Raw genomic sequence first — 9,190 nt, forward strand, 5'->3', positions numbered from 1 at the left:
ATCATTGTTCACCGGAGGGCTGCACACACGCAGGTGCACCGCCATCTTCTCCTCCCGCCATATTTCATAAAGAATTCCACATCTGGCACCTTTTTAAAAATATATTCTGATATAACTATTTAGGCTTATGGACCTCATAATCTCTCCTGGAAACTAAGAACATTCAAAAACAGAAACCTCAAAACCACTGGATGCCCTGTGCCAGCAGTTCCACTTGTTTGTTCTGACACAGGAGCATAAGTGGGCTGTGGTTTCTCCAGAAGTTATACTGTGGGAAATCTGCCCAATGAAGGAGTTCCAGGTCGAATCTGCAACAGGAAATGAAAATTTGTTTATCTGATAGGAATGACTCTGAGGAACTAAATGTAAAGTAATTTCCTTCTTTGAATAATTGAGATTGTTTAGATTAGATTAGATTATGAGAACACTCAGTCCTCTTTTATTGTCATTTAGAAATGCATACATGCATTAAGAAATGATACAATGTTTCTCCAGAGTGATATCACAGAAAACAGGACAAACCAAAGACTAACACTGACAGAACCACATAATTATAACATATAGTTACAGCAATGCAAAGCAATACCATAACTTGATGAAGAACAGGCCATGGGCACAGTAAAAAAAAGTCTCAAAGTCCCCGAGTCCCCGATAGCAGGCGGCAAAAGGGAGAAACTCCCTGCCATAAACCTCCAGGCATCGTCAACTTGCTGATGCCTTGGAAGCAGCCGACCGCAGCCGACACCGAGTCCATCCGTCCGATGCTTTTAGCTGCTCAAAATCAGAATTGGAATTGTTTATTATCACTGAAATATGCCCTGAAATTTGTTGTTTTGCGAAGCAGTGCAGTGCAAGACATAAAAGTATTACTATAAGTTACAATAAAAATGAATAGTGCAAAAGAGGGACAGCAAGGTAGTATTCATGAAGAGGCAGAAAAGGGCAGCTTTTGGCTGAGGAGGAGGGACAGAAATTGGGGGACTGACTAACCCCACTGGAAGCAGCAAGGGGTGGCAGGCATTTGTCCCCATCACCAGGAGATGTGCCAGTGCTAAGGGAGTGAAACATCAATGGATGGTGGACCCTGGCGGATGACCCTGAGCTGACCTAAGGGCACTGTTGGAGGTACAGCAGGTGGCAACACCAAGCAGGAAACATTATTCTTGAGGTATTAAGATCTTTTCAGTCCTTCATATTTCTGACAATTGACTCAGTTTAGGAACCTAGTTTATCCAGCTATCAATATATTCTCTGCTATTTCACCCCCCAGCCCACCCACCATCACACAATGACATTGCAAAACTTCGCAGGCAATGCTAAGCCTGCATTGGGACGGCATCAGACAGCCAGCGTTGACAGAATCAGAAATGATAAGTCCACGCTTGGCACGTAGGTCAGCAAAGAGCAAGGCAGCAAACTCTCGCCCAGTTTTAACGTCAATCAAACACCATTCAATAACACACTCAGCAGGTTAGGTGATATCTGAGCTATGAGAAATAGTTAAATGTGTCAGAACTGGAAAAGTGTGAAAAAGGGTTAGTTTTATGGTGTGGGAGGATCAGATAGTACAAAAATAATATCGCTAATAGCATAAGGCTAGGAATATCACATCAATAAGTTGGTAATGAAGTTTAATGAGAAAAGTTAGAGAAACAAACTAAATAAAACAAGTAACTAGGAAAATCTATGAATAGCAGGCCATTGCCTAAGGTAGGAGAAATAAAAACTGAGAGTGAACAAAGCAAAGCAGACAGAAAACCCACTAGGGAGAGAAGCAGATTGTCTATTTTGTGTTTCCAGAATCTTCCGTTTTTATTATAAATTTTCAACATCCACAGTTTTCAGTTTTTCCTTTTTCCATACATCACATTATCTAGCAATGCCAATCATTGGGGGGGGGGCAGCATGGACATTGCACTGTCCAAGTCATTCTGTTTTTAAAGATCAGTTAGCTAAGAAGCTCAATAAATATTAAAAAAAACCTAAAACCTAAATATCATGCCTGTTGCAACACACACAAGTGGTGGAGGAACTCAGCAGGTCAGGCTGTCGAGCCATTCATAATTTGAAGCAAAAGACAAATGTGCACTTTAGTTCCGTCATGAATATTCCAGTGCAAAACTTAAAGTTTTATTCTTTTATATACTTGTTATCCACCAGCCAATTAGACCAGATAGATTTATACGTAGAAATAATTACTTCAATTACTTCAACTAATAGCTTTCGCAACTGTCAAATATCTGAAAACATGGCATTGTTCAGAGAAACTTTCTTAGTATATGATCATAAATCATTTTGGTATGTCATTGTATCTAATTAAGGAGATCGCTACAGCACAGCATTAAACAAATGCTGTTCAGAAAAGGTACAAAGAATTTCAATTATAGGCTCGAAGAGTAATCTTATAGTTTCATATTTCACATCAGAATGTACAGCAGATTAAGATATTTGAAGACTTTTTATGCCTAATTTAAGTAATGTATGAATAAGGATTACAATTATAAAACAATCTAAATTGAGATTTCAAAGCAATCTTTATTCTAATGTTGCTTCTTCTTTAAGAGAGGTCAGAATGATTTTGAGCTTGTGCAACTTAAGCCTTACAGGTACTCAGCACGTCTGATACCACAAATGAGACAACAACAAAAAAAGAACATTTCTGATCAACAAGTACAAAATGCTGGAGGAACTCAGCTGGTTAGGAGAGGAATAAACAATCGGACTGTTTCGGACTGGGACCCTTCATCAGGACACATCAGGATTTCCAGTGTCCCTTGAGGAGCTTGAACCACCAATCTTCTGGTTAACAGCAGAAGGTTCTGACAATTGCACCACAGAGACAACCTTGGAGCAATGGAGAATGCGGCCATTGATCCCACTACCTTTTGCATGCTAAGCAAGCGCTCGACAATTTTAGCTAGTGCTCACTTTGCCAGCACAGGTGCTAAAACCGGAATGATACAGAGAGGATTAGCATCGTCCCTGCACATGGATGACATGTAAATACGTGAAGCATTCCTTCATCAGGACGCATCGGGCATTGAGAATTTGATGCCTCTATAGATGAGTTTTATGCTGAAGTAACGAGGAATGTAATGGTTAGCACAACGTTTTACAGTACAGGTGACCCGGGTTCAAATTCCTGCCACTGCCTGTAAGGAGTTTGTACGTTCTCCTCGTGACCGCATGGGTTTCCTCCAAGTGCTCCGGTTTCCTCTCAAATTCCAAAGACACACTGATTGGTAGGTTAATTGGTCATTGTAAATTGTCCCGTGATTAGGATTAGGAAATTAGGGGATTGCTGGGTGGAGCAGCTCAAGTGGCCAGAAGGGCCTATTCTGCACTGTATCTCAATCAATAAAATAAATACATTCTCTGGATGTTGTTGCTTTTGTTGTTACGGAAGCACAGACTGATAAAACTGTCGATGTGTACTTTTAAAATGGAAACATAGCAGTATATAACTTGTAGGAATCTACTATACAAGAATAAACGTGCTGCCCTTGCTGAACTACAAGTTGAGGTCAATACAGTAAATCTCAATTCTGCTGGCACCATCAGCTTAGTGCTAAAGATACTGGAGAAGAAGTGTGTTGTAGGAATGTTATTTTTTCATCCATTGATAACTATCTTGCATTATGCAACATACCTGCTGAGTGGAAAATCAAAACATTGAAAAACAACATTTACTCCTATTATGAAATATTAAAATGTACAGACTAATCTTAAAATACATAGACCTATTAAAGAGCAAATATAGAAAAATATAGGATTCATTGGAAGTTTTTCCAGGTAGTACTGCAATTTATTTGTTACAAAATTACATTTAAGTAAAAGTTTTCAAAAACCAGTAAAAACCTTGGTGGGGAGCTCTGTAACATAATCTGACATCATTATGTAATTTTCATGTAAATATATTCAAACTGACGACCCAAGTATAGTTAATTGTAAACTCTGTGTTTGTTCTCCTCCATTATTTAAGACATATCTTTTCTTATACCTGGGATCTTAGGACTCAAAATCATACGCATGTATTAACAATTATTTCAAACAGCTTGGTACTTCCTCACCTTTGCATATCAAAGGGATGCTTCTAAATGATCATATGCATGATTACCCTCATGATATCCAATATACTTCCTGATCAGGGAGATCTTGGAAGCAAAGCTGCACCATATGACCTCAATAATATTGCAAAATTTAGGAGAAGTTCCTCTGGACCTCTTGAACACTCTATTGAGGTTAAGATATAGTTGGAGATAGAGGAGTAACGTAGAAACATAGAGGCATAGGAAACCTACAGCACAATACAGGCCTTTGGCCCACAATCCTGTGCTGAACATGTACTTACTTAGAAGTTACCTAGGCTTCTATTTTTTTGAGCTCCATGTACCTATCCAGGAGGATCTTAAAAGACCCTATCATATCCACCTCCACTACTGTTGCCGTAGCCCATTCCACGCACTCACCACTCTCTGCGAAAAAACTTACCCCTGATATCCCCCCTGTACCTACTTCCAAGCACCTTAAAACTGTGTCCTCTCGTGTTAGCCATTTCAGTTCTGGGAAAAAGCCTCTGACTATCCACACAATCAATGCCTCTCATCATCTTGTACACCTCTTTTAGGTCACCTCTCATCCTCTGCCGCTCCAAGGAGAAAAGGCCGAGTTCAGTCAACCTATTCTCATTAGGCATGCTCCCCAATCCAAGCAACATCCTTGTAAATCTCCTCTGCACCCTTTCTATAGTTTCCACATCCTTCCTGTAGTGCAGTGACCAGAACTGAGCACAGTACTCCAAGTGGGGTCTGACCTGGGTCCTATATAGCTGTAACATTGCCTCTCGGCTCTTGAACTCAGCCCCACAGTTGATGAAGGTTAATGCACCGTATGCCTTCTTAACCACAGAGTCAACCTACGCAGCAGCTTTGAGTGTCCTATGGATTCGGACCCCATGATCCCTCTGATGCTCCACACTGCCAAGAGTCTTACCTTTAACACTATATTCTGCCATCATATTTGACCCACCAGAATGAACCACCTCACACTTATCTGGTTGAACTCCATCTGCCATTTTTCTATCGATGTCCCGCTGTAAACTCTGACAGCCCTCCACACTATCCACAACACCCCCAACCTTTCAAGTCAAGTCTTGATGTTCTTTGTGTCATCAGCAAATTTATTAACCTATCCTTCAATTCCTCATCCAGGTCATTTATAAAAATCACAAAGAGGAGGGGTTCCAGAACTGATCCCTGAGGCAAACCACTGGTCACCGACCTCCATGCAGAATATGACCCATCTACAACCACTCTGTTCTTTTTCAATTTCTGTCCTTTGTCAATCAAGAAAGCATTTCATCTGAAATGTGAAATATCATATTCAGTTACAAGATGAGAAAAGCTCATTGGATTGTATTAGCTTAGCACTGAAATGACTCTTCAATGATTCCAATCCATTTGTTTGCAGAGTGAACCCAGAGCCCTTTAAAATGATATGGATGCAGCCTGTGAGGTCTGTATTTGATTGTTATCATGGAGATATTCTTGGGCCAGCTTCCTAACACTTTACAGTACGTGGGGGAAGCCTGCAAACTTCTGACATCCCCTTGACTCTGCTGCCATTGTGCATTATTATAAATTTCAAAAATAAACTTTATTCATAATTTTAAAAATACAAAAGAATTAACACAACGCAAAATATTTTACTTTCTTGGTCAATCATTCAATATAGCGTTATCTTTTTTTTAAAAACATGCCACCGCGGCATCTTGGCATTTCTATGATCGGCAAGCTTACCCATCCGACTCTACCCCTCTGTCTGCTGCAGCAAACAGAGCCTAGACTGTGGCCCTTCCCCACAGAGCCTTTGCCTTGGCTGCAGCTAGCTTCAGTGCACGTCTCTGCATGTACTCCCGCAGACTCGACTCTGCAGCATTCCCTTACAGTCATCTTGCTGTGCTCTAAGATCAACAAGTTTCGAGTATCTTTGATCGATCAATGAGAAAGTGACAATTGATGTCTATCTCAAAGAAGCCCCTGGGAACAGAGACCTCTAAAGCTGGCACCAGTAACCTAATGGCTAGCTTAACACTTAACAGCACCGGTGATCGGGGTTCATTTCCACTGCAGTTTGTAACGAGCTTGAACTTACTTCCCATGACTGCATGGGTTTCCTCCAGGTGCTCCGGTTTCCTCCCACAGTCCTAAGATGTACGGGTTAATAAGGAGAAGTTCTGGGCATGCAATGTTGGTGCAGGAAGTCTGTCGACACTTGTAGGCTGCTCCCTGTACATCCTCGGACTGTGTTGATTGTTGATGCAAATAATATATTGTTTGACGTTCATGTGACAAATAAAGCTAATCTTTATCTTTATCTTTAATTGTTACACAGCTCCTTGAGATGAACCAAGGCAAGGACTCTTGCACCCGTCTCCACACCCCCTTAGTAGATCCATAGTCTGAAAACAAGGTGGGTGACTATCTTTTCCCCAACAAAACTGCCCTGAGAGCAGCGTGTATTGGGGATAATATTTTGTCCATACTGAATGTATCTGACTGGGAGTGTCCCCTATCACCACCAGCAAAGGAAGGTTTTGGTGCTTTGTGATTGTAAGTACTAGAGGTTATTTGTTTGGGAGTGCTGATGAAGATGTCTTAGCAAGTTGCTGCAATGCATTTATAAAAGGTGATATATATTAAAGCTAGGTGTGCTCGCAGTGGCCACTCCGCTGGTGATGTCTGTTATTTGTCAAGTAGGGTGCCGTGCACAATCCTGATTTGATGGAGACGGACATCTGGTGAAACTTCTGAAATGCCTGCTTCACTGCTGCTGCTGCTAATATGTGGTCCAGAATCTCTGGAGGAGAAGGCCCCGAGTCCTTGGCTTTGCTTGTTGTTTGACAGCCGGGGCGGGGTCAAAGCGCTCGGCAGAGGATGGTGCTCGGAGAGGCTGTATCGGAGGGGCTGGTCGGAGGCTCAAAGTTTTCGGATGGACTCAAGTCCGCTGCAGTCAGGTGCTTCCAATGGTGCTGCATCGGCAGGTTGGCTGCTTGGAGGTTCATGGCAGGGAGAGTTCCTCCCTTCTGCCGTCTGCATGAGATGATGAGTCTATCGGGACTTTGAGACTTTTTTTTTACGGTGCCCATGGTCTGCTCTTTATCAAATTATGGTATTGCTTTGCACTGCTGTAACTATATGTTATAATTATGTGATTTTGTCAGTTTTAGTCTTGGTTTGTCCTGTGTTTTCTTGTGGTATCATTCTGGAGGAACATTGTGTCATTTTTTTAATGCAAGCATTTCAAAATGACAATAAACGAGGACTGAGTGTCCTCATAATCTAATCTAATGTTTAAAGTGGTAACTAGGGGGCCAGTTGTTACCTCGTCCTTTAAGGTAGCAAGCTTCTGGAGTACAGTTAGAATGGCATTCATCCTGGTAATTGGAACATTTTCCAGTGCTCCTGACCATGATGTTTTAGGTGTGAACCTTTTCTGAATTAAAAAAGTGCAAAACAAAATGCAGTAAAACTTCCTCTGCATCATCTCGGAGTACCTGTATGTTAGATTACTATTTTAATTTAAAAAGTTTCTCAAGTTATTTGACATATTACTTCATTTATATGAATCTATTACTTTTTTCCTCTCTTTCTTCATTATATAACTATTATCTCTCGGTTCGTGTTTCAATCATCATACCCATCACACTGCTGTCATAAATACTGACTGGCTTGCTCTACAATTCCAGCCACTCTGGTCTTTATGTCAAACTGTAACCTTCTTCAGTCAGTTCATTGGCTAAGGATTCTGTAACAATACAGAAACACACACGGTAACTGGAAAAAAGCTCTTAATGGGTGAAAATCCTCTGGGTATTCCCACTTGACTATTTTACTGTCAGGTTAAATGGTCCTCAAGCGTTCATCATGATGTTTTAATTTCAGTATGCTGTATAATTTTTTCTTTAAGTGATGCAGATAATTCAATGTCCTCTGTAATATTGCTGTGCTCTATAAATTTGTCTCTGTATCCTCACTGAAATGTAAATTGATGTTAGTTTTTGTTATTCACTTAAATTTTTAGGATATGTGCTGTACTGGTTGAGAATTATTATAAGGTACAAACCAATGCAGTGTTTCATATTTAAGGTTAGATATTATAATGAGAAAACTCAGCAACGCTCCGTACATATAAATGGAAAGTCTTGATAAACAAAGCTAGGTTTGTATTTATATACCTCATTTTGAGATACAGCACTGTACCAGGACCTTCCTGCCCTACAAACCCATGTCACCTAATTACACCCATGTGAACATTAACCTACTAACCTGTATGTCTTTGGAATGTGGGAGGAAACTCATGTGATCACGGGGGTAACATGCAAACTCCTTTCAGACAGTGGCGGGAACTGAACCTGTGTCACTGGCACTGTAATAGGTTTAAGCTAACCGCTATGCTACTGTGACGACTCATAGTTCACAGCGGATAGGATTCTCATACAGTATTAGGGTTACTAAATTACTTGGTTTGGGAAATTTATAGTTTTGGTGTATTATTGTCACTGTGCCAAGACACAGTGAAAAGCTTGTCTTCCATACTGTTCATGTGTTCGTTCATCGTTGACGTCGATGAGGACCTCAACACCATTATGATGGTGTCAAGACTAGCGCGTGATTTGGATTTAAGTGAGGGAGAGTTGTGCAGCATCAACCTCACTCTCTCTTCCCAATTCCCATCTGGATCCAGTGGCAAGACAGAGTCGAGATGGCTGGAGATGGGACTAGGCGCAATGGATGACCAGGGCGTCTTCTGTGTCTTGTCCTGCTCTTCGCGTTCCACGACGCTTGCAGAGACCGCCTTCTTGACCGTTGGACCTTCCATTGGTTTCGTCCGCTCAATCCGCCGGAGTCTGTCTTCACATGCTGGAAGAGACAACTCCCTATCTCACTGAGGGTTTGAGACCCGTCGGCTACCCTCACTTGGTTTAGCCGGCTTGTTGAAGCTGTTGCCAGGGGCGTGGCCGCTGTCACGTGCAAACAGCTATGTAGAGCCACCGGTGAGAGCTGAGTGCCAGGTGGGGACCAAAGGTGGACTAACTGCCTTGAAAAAGACGCGCCTTGTGCCCCCACCAGAGGGGCTACCCCCTCCCTGACACCCCATACTGTTCATACAGATCAAATCATTACACAGC

General features: G+C 41.6%; 1 non-coding gene across 1 annotated transcript; it reads left to right on the plus strand.

Annotated features, from left to right (window-relative positions):
• Nucleotides 1-2,920: 2,920 nt before the first annotated feature.
• LOC140187925 (U6 spliceosomal RNA) lies at nucleotides 2,921-3,027 on the plus strand. The gene has a single exon (XR_011883179.1). It is a non-coding gene; the product is annotated as a U6 spliceosomal RNA (small nuclear RNA).
• The last annotated feature ends 6,163 nt before the right edge of the window (nucleotides 3,028-9,190 follow it).

This window comes from Mobula birostris, chromosome 25, assembly GCF_030028105.1.
Source record: "Mobula birostris isolate sMobBir1 chromosome 25, sMobBir1.hap1, whole genome shotgun sequence".
NCBI classification, from domain to species: domain Eukaryota; kingdom Metazoa; phylum Chordata; class Chondrichthyes; order Myliobatiformes; family Myliobatidae; genus Mobula; species Mobula birostris.